This window comes from Saccopteryx leptura, chromosome 9 (assembly GCF_036850995.1).
Source record: "Saccopteryx leptura isolate mSacLep1 chromosome 9, mSacLep1_pri_phased_curated, whole genome shotgun sequence".
Lineage (NCBI taxonomy): Eukaryota > Metazoa > Chordata > Mammalia > Chiroptera > Emballonuridae > Saccopteryx > Saccopteryx leptura.
In genome coordinates, this window is record NC_089511.1 from 37,036,959 (window position 1) to 37,051,988 (window position 15,030).

Below are 15,030 nucleotides of genomic sequence, written 5' to 3' on the forward strand. Positions count from 1 at the left end.
GTCGAATGAATTCACGATACTTCTTTATCTTTTAAAAAAAATTCCATTATAAAGATTTACAACTTTTATACTCGTCTATACTCGATATGAACTGTTTGACGTTTAGCGACTATATGAAACCCACATTCTTTTAGGTAGAGTTTGCCAGTGAGCACCCAAGGTCAAACAGTTCGTTATTTTTGTGGTCAAGTGTGCTGAATCAAGTGTCATTGTAGCATAGACAATAGCTGCAGTTGATAACTGAAAACGTGTCCAGGCTGTTTGTAAAATGAAATACTTGTTTTATTTGCGATATAACCCCTTCAAGCTCATTCTATTAATTAAATATTGTTTTGATTTATTGTGATACAGTTTGGATATATAATTATATTTTTATTAAAATAACATTGTATATTAAAATTTTTTTCACTCGCCTGACCTGTGGTGGCACAGTGGATAAAGCGTCGACCTGGAAAGGCTGAGGTCGCCAGTTCAAAACCCTGGGCTTGCCTAGTCAAGGCACATATGGGAGTTGATGTTTCCTGATGCTTCCTGCTCCTCCCCCCTTCTCTCTCTCCTCTCTCTCTCTTTCCCCCCCTCTCTCCTCTCTAAAATGAATAAATAAAAAAAATTAAAAAAAAATTAAAAAAAATTTTTTTCATTCACATTTATTCATAAACAAATTACATAATAAAATTTTGTTTACTTAAATGAGTTGTTTTTGTATTTAACATTTTTTAATTTTAATATTTCGTCCGGCCGGTGAAAAAAGTTTTCTTTCTAATCTGGCCCGGGAGCAAAAACTGTTGGCCACGCCTACACTAGACCACCAAAGGGATGTTAATACTAAGGTTGGAAAAGGAGAAGGGTCTTTGCTGGGCCATGTTACTCTATACTTAACCCTTATCGGCTAGAACCCTGGCTACCCCCAGGGCACAGGAAACCCTTGCTTTCATTTATTGGGTTTTATAAGCAACACATCACTTTACAGATGCCCCAAAGATAGTTTAGACTTGACACATCTCAACAGACTTCTGGCTTCTCCTCCTCATTGGAAAGGGCCACCAATCTAGGAGCCCTGCAGTCCTCCCTGACCCCCCCCCCCCCCATTCACCCTTCCCCTAGTCACTCAGCTACTTTTCAGTTCTACTCCTCAATATATTCCAAATGGAGGGTGTTTTTCCCTTGAGTAGGCTAGGGGCTGATGTGGCAATCAGAGGACCCGGCCCAGCCCAGGAGGTCTTTGCTCAAGCCTGACGTCCTTTCCTTGCAAAGCTCCAGCCTCCACTGCCAGGCTCGGCAGCACCCCTATCCTGCCCCCCAGCAAAGTAATTGCACAGTGATACAGAATGTAACCTGTACTAGACCCTCCTTGGAGTCTGTCCTTTTCTTGGAATCAGATGCAAAGAAACAACAGTGCAGCAAAAACAAACAAACAAATGAGCAAAAAAAAAAAGACAAAACAAAAATGAGTAGTACTTCCATGTTCTTGCTCACCCTCCCTGTTTCCCTCAGCTGTCCATAACCTGAGCAGCAGAATGGATTGTCCCCCTATTCTGCCCTTCTGTGGGGGTGGGAATGACACTGAGGATGGGAACCAAAGTGACCCTCAGCTCTCAAGCAGGAATATTTCTGCCCCTACTCTCTTGTAGATAAGATCGACAACCCCCCCCCCACAACTCCCCCCCACAACCCCCCCCCACAACCCCCCCCCCCCCCCATGGCTGGAAAGGACTCAGGAAACATGAAGGAGAGGCAGCATATCCTTAGGGGTATCCCAACTATATCAAGAACTTTTTAAAATCAACAATAAGAAAACAACTCAATTTAAAACTGGATAAAAGGTCTTAACAGACACATCACCAAAAGATAACAAAGAATAATATAAAAACATGCTCACCAGGGAAATGCAAATTAAACCAACAATGAGAGCCTGGTGGCACAGTGGGATAAAGCATCGACCTGGAAGTGCTGAGGTCGCCGGTTCGAAACCCTGGGCTTGCCTGGTCAAGGCACATATGGGAGTTGATGCTTCCTGCTCCTCCCCCCCTTCTCTCTCTCTGTCTCTCCCTCTCCCTCTCTCTCTCTCTGTCTCTCCCTCTCTTCTCTAAAATGAATAAATAAATTAAAAAAACAACAACAAAAAAAACCAACAATGAGATACCACTGCACATCTATTAGAATGACGAAAATTTAAAACACTAATAATGCCAAATGCTGGAGAGGATGTAGAGCAACAGGAACTCTGGTGGGAATGCGAAGTAGTGCATCCACTTTGGAAGGCAACTGGGCAGTTTCTTAAAAAACTAAATAGAGTTTTATATACCATATGAAGCAATTATGCTCCTTGGTATTTATCCCAATGAGTTGAAAACTTATGTCTACATAATAATTTACACACAAAAGTTTATAGCAGCCTTATTCATAATTGCCAAGACTTGGAAGCAACCAACTTGTACTTTAAGTAGGTAATGGAGAGACTGTGTACATCTAGACAATGGAATATTACTCAACACTGAAAAGAAATAAGCTATTGAGCCATAAAATCACATGGAAGAATCTTTTTTTTTTTTTTTTTTTTGTATTTTTCTGAAATGAGAAGTGGGGAGGCAGAGAGACAGACTCCTGCATGCGTCCTACTGGGATCCACCTGGCATGCCCACTAGGGGCCGATGCTCTGCCCATCTGGAGGTGGTGCGCCATTGCAACTGGAGCCATTCTAGCACCTGAGGCAGAGACCATGGAGCCATCCTCAGCGCCCCAGTCAACTTTGCTCCAGTGGAGCCTTGGCTGCGGGAGGGGAAGAGAGAGAGAGAGAGGAAGGAGAAGGGGAGGGGTGGAGAAACAGATGGGCGCTTCTCCTGGCCGGGGATCAAACCCAGGACTACTACTTGCCAGGCTGATGCTCTACCACTGAGCCAACTGGCCAGAGCACGTGGAGGAATCTTAAATGCTTGTTTCTAAGTAAAAGAAGATAATCTAAAAAGGTTACATATTGTATTATTCCAATTATATAATGTTTTGAAAAAGATAAAAGTTTGGAGAGATTAAAAACATCAGTTATTTTTAGGGGTTCAGGGGGAGAGGATTGAAGAGGTGAACACAGGAGTTTTTAGGGCAGTATGACTATTCTATGTTATGCTGTCATGGGGAATACATGTAAGAAACACATAGAATGTACAGCACAAAGAGTGAAGCCTAATGTAAATTATGGAACTATTAGTTAATAATATATCAATATTGGCTCATAAGTTGTAACAAATGTGCCAAAGTAATGCAAGATGTTAACAATAGGGGGAACTGAGTGAAAAGAATGTGTGAGAACTCTACTTTCTACTCAATTTTGCTGTAAACCAAAAATTTCCCAGAAATTGAAATTTGTTAATTAAAAATAAAAGTTTCTCAAGGGCCCAGGACCTCCCAGAATTTGCCTTGTTGTAGCTGAAGGCCAAGGCAATTTGAGAGCATTTCAAATGGACTCCTAGCCTCAACTGAAAACAAGAGTGTATTAGATGTTCTGGATGCTCGTCAAAACAACTTTAAACTTGAGTGATAAAAGGTAGAAGTGTTCTGTCATTCCATCTGTCTGGAGGTACATTTGACCGGCCTAATAACCTGGATGGGAGATAATGTCCCCTGTCCTGAACGCTCTCCAGAGGGTCTAACCTGATGCCCAGGGTAGCTGCAGCTCTCATCCTGTCCTTGACCTCAGACAGCAGTGATCTCGAGGCATGGATGTCTTTGGAAGTCTTGCGAGGTATCCCCTCATCTCCCACCCCGATGCCCAGTCAGGCAGCCTGTGCTGTTGAATGCAGAGCTCCTGCTCATCTGACAGTGAACTTGTCTGCTCTCCTGAACTCAGCTGGCTCCTCTGTAAAGAGAGTGACATCAGCCGTGGCCCACTCCCAGGAGTATTATTACTATGAGAGTAAAGTGACTCTTCTACGTAAACTTGAACCCACTGCACACTTCCTACTAAAGCTGAGGTGACCTTCCGCTTCTCTTTCCGCTGCCCCTCGGAGCTTGTGATTTGCTTAGTTTTTCTCTATTAGGTTACTCGCCTTCTGAAGGGGGATAGAGGACAGGAGTCGTTTCTTTTCTCTTTTGTTGTTTTGGCCTGGAGCTTCCTCCAGTGACAATTTACAGTACCCAAGCAGCCTCGCCCCAACCACGAACCTGCTCAAGGAATCTCACCCCCCACAACATGTCTAGCAAGAGCCTGTGCAGTGTGGCAGCCGGGCTGCAGAGTGACCGTGGGAACTGGTGGGCCTGAACAATGATTCACTCTCTGGCACAATGCCTAACTCTCTTAAATTTTTAATAGTTTTTATTCTCTAATAGTCTTAGACTTACAGAACAGTTGTAAAGGTGGTGCAAGGCTTCCCATGTACCCCACAGCCCATTTCCCCTAGTATCCACATCTTGTATCACTAGGGTACATTCGTCACAATTAATGAGTCAATATTGATACATTATTTTTTTTTTAATTTTTTTTTTTTTCATTTTTCTGAAGCTGGAAACGGGGAGAGACAGTCAGACAGACTCCCGCATGCGCCCGACCGGGATCCACCCGGCTCGCCCACCAGGGGCTACGCTCTGCCCACCAGGGGGCAATAATCTGCCCATCCTGGGCGTCGCCATGTTGCGACCAGAGCCACTCTAGCGCCTGAGGCAGAGGCCACAGAGCCATCCCCAGCACCCGGGCCATCTTTGCTCCAATGGAGCCTTGGCTGCGGGAGGGGAAGAGAGAGACAGGAAAGTGCGGCGGAGGGGTGGAGAAGCAAATGGGCGCTTCTCCTATGTGCCCTGGCCGGGAATCGAACCCGGGTCCTCCGCACGCTAGGCCGACGCTCTACCGCTGAGCCAACTGGCCAGGGCCTTGATACATTATTAATATACTTTATTCAGCTTTCCTTATTTCTTTCTGTCGTAGGATCCCATTCTGGATTTCGCATTACGTTTAGTTACCACGTTTCCTTCGGCTCCACCTGCCTGTGACAGTTTCTTGGATTTCTCTTGTTCCTGATGATTGTGAGAGTTGAGGTCAGGTATTTTGTAGAATGTCCCTTAGTTGGAATTTTTCTGCCGTTTGCCTCATGGTTAGACTTAGGTTGTGGGTTTCAGAGAAGGCGACCTTAAAGCTGAAGTGCCTTCTGATGGCATCCTATTAAGGGTGCATGCTATCCTTCTGACCTTGGGCACCTGGCTGAGGTAGTGTTTGCCAGGCTTCTCCAGGGTAAAAGTTGCTTCTCCCGTTTCCATACTGTACTTTTTGGAAGTCAAGATGCTTAAGGAGGGAGTAGCTATGCTCTACCTCATTAGGGCAGGGTGTAGACATAAATTATTTGGAATTCTGCATGAGAAAGTTATCTATTCTACAACATCTAGTTGTTTAACCAATCACTGGGGAACAATTTTTTTCCTCATTTTCTGTTGCATGAGGTTTTAGAACTTTTTTGTATATTTCTGCATCGCTGATTCCAAATCTGAAATTCATTTTTTGGTGCATGCTCTAGTTTTTATGCAATTCTAATTGCTTTTTGTTACAGTTAATGGCATGCATTGGTTTTTAAATTGGAGTTAAAGGGCAGCAACTCTTGGATTGAACATAACCACAAGGCAATTAATGTTTTACAAACATCACTTTTACATAATTGTAGTTGTTTTTAAATGTAAAAAAATTATTATCTGATAAAAACACCCTCTTATTTTGTTTTAAGATTGAATCATGGCTTCTTCGAGTAGGCGTAAATGTAAGAATAGTCCTGACACCTTCAGTTATATATGTGGCTGTTACACACTTCAACATCAAAGGCACAATATTTCATCATTTGTGACATGTGCATATATTGCCTATTTTCAAGTTCCCCTTGGTGATCAAGACAAGAATTGGGCTCCTCATATTGTGTGCCATAATTGTGAGGAAATGCTTCATGACTGGACAAAAGAAAAATGCAAAGGAATGCCTTTTGGTATTCCCATGGTTTGGCATGAACCTAAGGACCACAGCAGTGGCTGTTATTTCTGTCTGATCCATACAAAGGGCATCGGCAAGAAAAAACAGCATATGATCACATATCCTAATATTCCTTCAGCAATACGACCTATCCCACACTCTGAGACACTCCCGGTTCCAGTTTTCAATGGTTTTATTTCTTCTAAGGATGAAGAAAGTGAACATGGTGATCAAGTGTATTTTGATAAGATGCATGAGGAAATGGTTGTAGAATCTGAAGGGTCTTCTTCTGATGCCAAGCAGTCATTAAACCCTCAGCAGTTTAGCCAACCTGAATTGAATGACTAAGTAAAAGATTTGGGCCTATCAAAGAAAGCAGCTGAGTTATTAACCTCCAGGCCTCAAGAAAAGAATGTACTTCACCGGTCAGCTAAAGCAGTGGTCCCCAACCCCTGGGCCGCGGACCGGTACTGGTCTGTGGGCCATTTGGTGCCGGTCCGCAGAGAAAGAATAAATAACTTACATTATTTCCGTTTTATGTATATTTAAGTCTGAACGATGTTTTATTTTTAAAAAATGACCAGACTCCCTCTGTTACATCCATCTAAGACTCACTCTTGATGTTTGTCTCGGTCACGTGATACATTTATCCGTCCCACCCTAAAGGCCGGTCCATGAAAATATTTTCTGACATTAAACCGGTCCATGGCCCAAAAAAGGTTGGGGACCACTGAGCTAAAGTATCCCATTTCAGGAAGTGTGAACAAATTTTTGTGGACTTTTTTCCCAAAGACAAATACTTTGTTTACTGTCATGGTATCAGTAGTCTTCTCAGCCAGCTAGGTGTTACCACTTACAGTCCAACAGAATGGCGGCTATTTCTTGACAGCTATGAACAGTCTGAAATGTGTTCTCCTACACAACAGTAGTGTTTATGCAGTGGTTCCAATTGGTTATTCAATTCATCTGCAAGAAGATTATAATGACCTAAAAATTGTCCTCGACTTACTGAAGTATGAGGAGCATAACTGGATCATTTGTGTGGATCTTAAAATGGTAAATTTTAGAGGTTTCACCAAGTATCCTTGCTTTCTGTGTTTGTGGGACAGCTGAGCTTGGGGGAAACACTGGACACAGAAGGAGTGGCTGAAACGTGAAGCTCTGGAAGTAGGGATGCAAAATATTGTGAATGAACCTGTAGTTAATCGAGACAGGATCATTTTTCCCTCACTTCACATCAAACTCGGTTTAATGACGCAGTTTGTTCAGGCTTTGAATAGAGAAAGTGAATGCTTTCAATATATTATTTCTGCTTTTCCTGCCTTGTCTTTTGAGAAGATAAAAGCAGGTGTATTCAATGCACCTCAGATTCGAACCCTCATACGTGATGAAGAATTTGCCAGGAAGATGAATGAGGAGGAAAAAGCAGCATGGCAGTCTTTTGTGGCAGTTACAAAGAACTTCCTTGGCAACAGAAAAGCAGAAAACTATGAACTTCTGGTTCAAAGGATGCTGTTGACTTTCCGCGACATTGGATGGAACATAAGCATTAAGATTCACTTCCCGAACAGTCACCTTGATAAGTTTCCCGAAAATCTTGGAGCTGTTAGTGATGAGCAGACTACTGCTGGAGCATCAGATGAGATTGTCCTCAACAAGTACACAAATGCAAGAGTTACAAACGCAAATTTTTGCCTGAATAGAATTTAAATAAGTTTCGCACAAATTTTATGATTAAAATAAGTGTTTTAATCAGCCCTGGCTGGTTGGCTCAGTGGTAGAGCATCGGCCTGGTATGCGGAAGTCCCAGGTTCGATTCCTGGCCAGGGCACACAGGAGAAGCACTCATCTGCTTCTCCACCCCTCCCCCTCTCCTTCCTCTCTGTCTCTCTCTTCCCCTCCAGCAGCCAAGGCTCCATTGGAGCAAAGTTGGCCCGGGCGCTGAGGATGGCTCTATGGCCTCTGCCTCAGGCGCTAGAATGGCTCTGGTTGCAACAGAGCAATGCCCCAGATGGGCAGAGCATCACCCCCTGGTGGGCATGCCTGGTGGATCCCGGTCGGGCGCATGTGGGAGTCTGTCTGACTGCCTCCCCGTTTCCAGCTTCGGAAAAATACAAATAAATAAATAAATAAGTGTTTTAATATGTTCTATTTTGAAATTGTAGACAAATTCTGATGCAATCATATCTTTTAGTGTATTAGTGTATTTACTGCATTATATAAATTATTATATTTTCACAAAGATGATGCCCAAGAAGACATTCTACTTCATTATGTTAAACTAAATGTTGAAAATTTTACAATAAGATGAAAACCTAAAATCTTGAATTGCAAAAAAAAACTGTAGCTTACAGAGAAAAATTAATGTCAGATTTGAGATCAGCACACTCGAGTTAGGTAAGAACAAGTGTTTTTGTGGATGCAACAAAAATTTTGTTCCCCAGTGAATTTATTTATATTAGTATGGGCTCATGGATATTTATATTATACTTCGAGATATAAATCGATACTAAGTTTTCTATTTTGTTGATCAAATTGTTCCAGTTTTACCACTGGGAGCTTTTTTTCAGTTGGTCCCTGTGTCTCTTTGACATGCCCCCTTGGCTGTGCCTTCTGGAGCATGCCCTTCCTTTCCACCACTGTACACAGCTCCAGTATCATTGTCTGTCCCAGTCCTAGAATCAGCCATTTCTCCAAGGAGCCCTGGTTTCTTTTTATTGGAAAATGATTTCAGAAACCAAGATCTGGGCATTCGGTATATTCATTGCTACTGGGGTCTTATTGCTTCTAGGTCCTCTCAAAGGACAGAGCAAGAAAATATATGTCTGCATACCAACATGGGAAAATACATGTTGATAAATATTTCTATATCTAGCCCTATTAATTTATATTAAGCTAAATATAAGTTCATACTGGATAATGAAAGATGACCCAGAGGGCAGAACGGAGAACCATAGAACATAACTTCAAGTAACTGGCAACTTGTATCCAGCTAGATTTCAGAATTGTTATGGTCCAGTGCCTCCCACTTTCTCCCTTTCTGAATAGGAGTATCTGTTGTGGTTATCTCATACCTGTCCTATTCTTTTATGTAAGGAGATGAGGGAGGGGGGAAGATAATGTGTCTGTTTAGTTCACAGATTCTCAAATAGAGTATGTATCAGCACATACCTGAGGAACCTTATTCAGACTTGGAGCTGATTCATATGAAGAAATCTTAAACATTGAGCTTGAGCATAATGCTTAATAGAAGGAGACATTGTGGAGCTCTTTGGGTAGACATTTTGCATAGTAAGTGTTATTCCAAAGAAGCAAATGTGGTCATCTCCAAAGATGGCTACAACAAGATTCTGTCCCATGCAATCTTCTACAAAGTGACCTTGCTGCTTTACCATCAAAAAGTAGAGTCTAATTCTCCTCTATTTAAATCTATGACTGCCAATAGAAAGTGATGCTATCAAACATCCAGAGTTGGGTTACCCAGGCTTCTCCCAGTTTGCCAGAACCCTCACTTGAAGCCCTGGGCTGCCATGTAAGAAGTCTGACTACTGTGAGTCTACCATCCTGGGATTCCAGCCCTCAGCCATCAGGTCTTCCCAGTGAGAGAGATGGAATTCAGTTTTATTCTGTCCTCTCTGAAACTTCCATCTACACTAGGGGTCCCCAAACTACAGCCTGCGGGCCACATGCGGCCCCCTGAGGCCATTTATCCTGCCTTTCATTGGTGGTCAGTGAGAGGAGCATAGATTCCATTGAAATACTGGTCAGTTTGTTGATTTAAATTTACTTGTTCTTTATTTTAAATATTGTATTTGTTCCCATTTTGTTTTTTTACTTTAAAATAAGGTATGTGCAGTGTGCATAAGCATTTGTTCATAGTTGGTTTTTTTTATAGTCTGGCCCTCAACGGTCTGAGGGACAGTGAACTGGCCCCCTGTGTAAAAAGTTTGGGGACCCCTGATCTACACCATGGTCTTGCCTATCACAGAAGAGAAGGAGGACAAGGCTCTGCCTCACACACAAAACTCAGCCTCTGGCAAATGGCTGGAAATGTTTTCTGGATTAACCATCTCATAAAGCACTTCTGGAGTTGAAAATCTGTCAAAAGTGTCTGAACTTTTGCAACATGAAGGAGAAAAGAACCCCACTGGTCTGTCATTGAGTCCCTCCCAGCTGGGTCTCGTCATTGGCACTGCTGCTTTACCTGCTGAAGTGCTGGCCCTCAACCCAGGCAAGGCCTCCTGGCCGCTCTTCAGGTTGTGGATTATAATTTGGATCCTCACCTGCTGTATCAAAAATAGCCTTCAAAATAGATGACATTTTCAGAATTCTTATTCCACCAGGTTCTGCTTCCTGGGCCGTTCCAGCAGAAAGTGACGCTCATGCAGATGGATCAGGGATCCTCTTGGAGTCATTTGGGAGATTCATTCAAGCCAGACCCCAACAGCAGCAGCTTTAAGAAACCCAATGGGGAGATGAATATTGCCTCTGGTGGCCCAGTCTTTGTGGCCCAAGCTATGCTAGAGGACAGGATATTTATTAAAGATGATACCATTTTTATTGAAGTCATAGTAGATATCTCAGACCTGTGCAACCCATGATGAATCACTGGGGAGGTGGATTGAGCAGAAGGCAACTATTCTGGGGGGTTTGAACCACTGTCTCTAGCAAGGTCTTCAAGCTCAGAAAGGGACCTTGTAGAATGGAGAAAGTGACCGTGGGTCAGCAGGAGGAGCCACGTGTGAGGATGTTTTCTAATAGATTAGCAACTCTTCACTGAAGAGTTATTTATCCTTTGATGAGATAAATACTGCTGTCAGAGAAAAATTTAATTTTCATGATATAAAATGGGGCCCTAGACATTATAGAGCAATGACAAGCCAACCTCACTATATACCCTATCTGAATTCCTAACATGGAATCTATGAGCATAACAAAATGTTGATTTAAGTCACTAGGTTGGGGGGGGGGGTACACAATAGTAACCAGACAGATGGATTGCTAGATGGGTAGATGAATAGATACGTGATGTAGCAAGTATAGTAAAATGTTAGTTGTAGACTGTAGGTGGAACATGACTGAGTGTGTTCTGTATCGCAATGTATGGACCTCATGCCAAGCACTTTATATTTATTATCACATTTGCTTTTCTCAACAGCCCCATTGTTGTTACTATTATTTTCTCCATTTTGCAGATGAGAAAACTGAGGCTCAAGAAGGAAGTCACTTATCTAAGGTAACATTGCTTAAATAGTAGATAGAGGCAAGACTCTAATTCAGGTCTTGTGATTCCATAACCAGTGCTCCCTCAGGACTAGAGCGTCTAGCGTTCCTGTCCACCCTCATTCATTTCTCTGATAGAAGGAGAAAGTTAAAACCTAATGAATGGCTTCTAATGACTCCTTAATTTTTACACGTCTCCAGTATTGGATTCTATTTTTATAGAAGGAAAAATATAGTTCTTATTTAAGTTCTCTTCCTTCGGGCATGGGATTGTCTCCTTCCCAGCAATCTCGACAGCTGCACATTCTTCACTAGGTGCTAAGAAAACTTGCCTCACGCATAGGGCTCCAAAGGTGGTGGAGTTACCATGCCTCCTTTTGTTCTCCCTGTACTCTGCAGGGAGGGCAGGTTCTTTTCATGATGGAGAACTCTGGGAGATTCAGAGACTTTAAATAAATTGACCAAGGTCGTACAGGTGAACTCAAACTCTTGATGCCCAGTCTCTTATCTGATTTCCAGGCTTGTTTCTGGCTAATGTGGGCCTGGCAATGGAGCTGCACTTGCTCTCAGATGCCTGTGGTTTCTATGGGTACTTTCCAGACAGTCATCCTTCCTAATCAGCGCTCCTCGCCCGGCACAATCCTGCAGGGTTAGAGCGGATGAGCTGAGTTGAGGCAGTCCTGGATATGTGCTCTTAGCCACCTGCAAGTCTTCGCAAAGTGGGCTGTTTTCATCCAAGTTTCTGCTCTCCCAGAGGGCCTATAAAGTCCCTTGGTGTCCGATCCTGTGCTTCATTGTGGCCCGCGGGAGGGGCAGAGACCCACAGCAGGAAAGGTCCCCTGTTCTGCGGAAAGGAGGCACTGCCTTGTAGGCCTGTCAGCAGGGCTGCAGCTGGGGTAGGGGCCGGCCGCCCTCCTGCCTCGACGCCCACCAGGGCAGAGCTGGAGATGCTGCACTGCCGGCTGACCAGCCGCCCTGATCGGAAACCTCAGAGGCTCCGGCGGGCTCTTGCAGCCCCCAGACCCACCAGCACACAGCCGGGTCTGAGTTGACTAGGCCCGGCCCTCCTTACAGGCTTCGGACCAGACCTGGGTCTCACCGCCACGCAGCTCAGCGCGACGGCCCCATTTGGAGACCGTGGCCCACGGCGGAAGCCAGCTGGCGGTGGCAGGGCTGCGACCCGATCCCAGCCGGGGGCCCAGCGGGGCGGGCGGGGCTGGGGGCGGCCGGCCGGCCTGCCCGCGGGCGTTCACGGGCGGAGCCGCCGTCCCAGGTCCTCGTCTCCGCCGGAGGTCGCTGAGCACTGCCGCATCCGAAGGCTTTTCTGGACGACCGGTGGGAAGAGGGGAGGAGGCAGCTGCCCTGTGGCTGCTTTCGGCCGGAGCCCGAGGCTCGGGTTCTTGGAATCGGATCCTCTGCTCTGGTCGGGTCCTCGCTCCCCCGGGCCGCTTTCCGCGGAGGCAGAGCCCTGGGGCCGGAGGCGGAGGCCAGGTGTAGCCTGGAGGCGCGACCTGCGGCCGGGCCGGCGCGGGAGGACCGGGACCGGAACCGCGGGCCGCCCCAGCCGCTGGAGGGCGCTTCCCCGACCCCGTGGGCTGCGCCGGGGCGGGGAGGACGAGGGCGGGGGACCCGGAGGGCCCCGAGATGGGGGACAAGTCTGCTTCCGCCCGGCCTCCGCCTGCTCGTGCTGAAACGAGTCTTTCTGGTGGGGCTGCCCAGCCGCGTCCGTCCCGCCCAGCCTCCCGGAACCTGCCCGCAGACGCGCCCATGCCGCCCGGGCCGCAGGCGAGCTCCGAGGCTGGGCCCAAGGGAGGAGCCGCTGGAGAGGCGAGCCAGCGCGGGGCCTGGGTTCTCCTGGGGCGGAGAGCTTCTGGTGCTTTCTTACGCCCGTCCCCCATTCCGATCGGTTGGTTTTTGGAAAAGCTTCTTAGATGATTCTGCAAATCAAGACTCCAGTCCAACTTGATTACTTTACAGCTGGGGAAACTGAGGTACAAATAGACTGTCCCAAGGCCGCACCAACAACAAATGACAGTGAAAGCCTAGGAAGAGCTGCTCGACAGAAACCAGGATTTTCCCGGGGCCTGAGTCCTAGGGGTCTGAGGTAGCCGAGAGGGGCCCGGATTCCAGAAGGCCTGGGCGCCCCGTGCCCGGACAGCTCCGCGGGGTGGTCCGAGCGGTATTGCTGCGAGGGTCCCGGCGTCAAGAAATTAATGAGGAAGATGTCTTTCTTCCCTCAATCGAAGAGATTCCGTTTAACCTCCGCAGACAGTAAGACAAGAACCCCTCGCCCTCCCAGCCTGGCACCAGCATACACTCAAGAGCATATTAACAGCAGCCAGGAATTGGGGGCGAAGCCTCAGCGGTGGAACAAGTGAGGACTCTGATTGCCGGGGTCTCGTTTTTCAAAATCTGAGCATAAAGGGGGATGCCCTCCCTGGAGGATTCTCTGCTCAACCTTGAGTCCGACTTGTATTGAGCATTTGATCAAGAAACTTGGTCAGTTTCTTAAAATGCAAGATCAATCACTGATTTTACTTTTTTACTTGGCATTTCCTTGGGATATTCTCGAAGCTGGAAATGAAAGATTACAAACTATTGTCTTAAATTCTGCCCTGATTAGCATCCCTCCTCAATTCCGCATTTCCCTGGAGCCAGATCTTTGCAGCTTCAGGATTATGACTTTTTAAAAATACAATTTTGATGAGTTTTTATCTGTCCCCAAAATTAGAAACTCCCTTAATTACCACAGAAAATGTTTCAAAGAGAAAGGGTAGATCTTTAGAGCAAAGCCCTGGTACAATGCTTCTAAGGAAATCTCCGGGCAAGCAGATCCTCCGTGGATGGTGGGGGACGAACCGAGCAAGATTTCTCTGCAGCCTCCAGGCCCACCACCTTCCAGTTCATTCTTGGCTAGAATATAAAAAATAAATGAAGGTTTACGTAAAGTTGTTCATCTTCCTGCGGAGATTTCCAACTTGACGGAGAGCATGGTTTTGGTTCAATGGTTTTATATGGTAGGTGAAGGGAAATGTCTCCTTAAGTATCCCCAGCTAATAAAGGAAGAGTGACAAATAAAATTTATCATTATTTTGCATCCCTAATGAATCAATGGATCTAAGCATGATCAGCAATGGCTACTAACACTACGTAGAGAGAACCCGACATGATTTGCCTTCTACTGGAAAAACTCAACACCAGTTACGAAGGAGTCTTGATATTCCTCGTGCCCCTGTGCCCACACACAAATCAAACCTCATACTGACAGCCTCATCCAGATCAATCACCACATTTCAGGAAATACAAAATGCAGGAGGACATGTTAAACAACAGTACAGAAACATAATCAAAACTATCCAGATCTTATGAAATTACAGGACAAAGGACCCGGTTCTTCAATAATTAATCACAAGGGAAATAATTGCATTTAGATCCTAAATCAAACAAATGGTAAAAAGAAGAAGGGGACACTCATGGGACACTTGTAAATATGAACACTGATGGGATATTTTGATTTTTAAAAAGTATTCTATTATTTAGGAATAAAATATTATGGTTATATATTTTTCAAGTATTTTAATATTTTTTTAATATTTTGAGAAATATGCTAAAATATTTACAAATGAAATGGTATGATTTCTGGAATTTATTTCTAAAGTTTTACGTAGCTAAAGGGAAAGTGGGTGAAAGTATAGCTGGAAATAAGATTGACCTTAGTAATGGGTATGGTGGGTTATATTATTTTATCTATCTTTTAGTATGTTTGAATTTTTTTTTTTTTTTGACAGAGACAGAGAGTCAGAGAGAGGGACAGACAGGAAGGGAGAAAGATGAGAAGCATCAGTTCTTTGTTGCAGCTCCTTAGTTGTTCA

General features: G+C 44.9%; 1 non-coding gene across 1 annotated transcript; it reads left to right on the plus strand.

Annotated features, from left to right (window-relative positions):
• Nucleotides 1–7,690: 7,690 nt before the first annotated feature.
• On the plus strand, nt 7,691–7,766 carry TRNAT-GGU (transfer RNA threonine (anticodon GGU)). The gene has a single exon. It is a non-coding gene; the product is annotated as a tRNA-Thr (tRNA).
• Nucleotides 7,767–15,030: the final 7,264 nt, after the last annotated feature.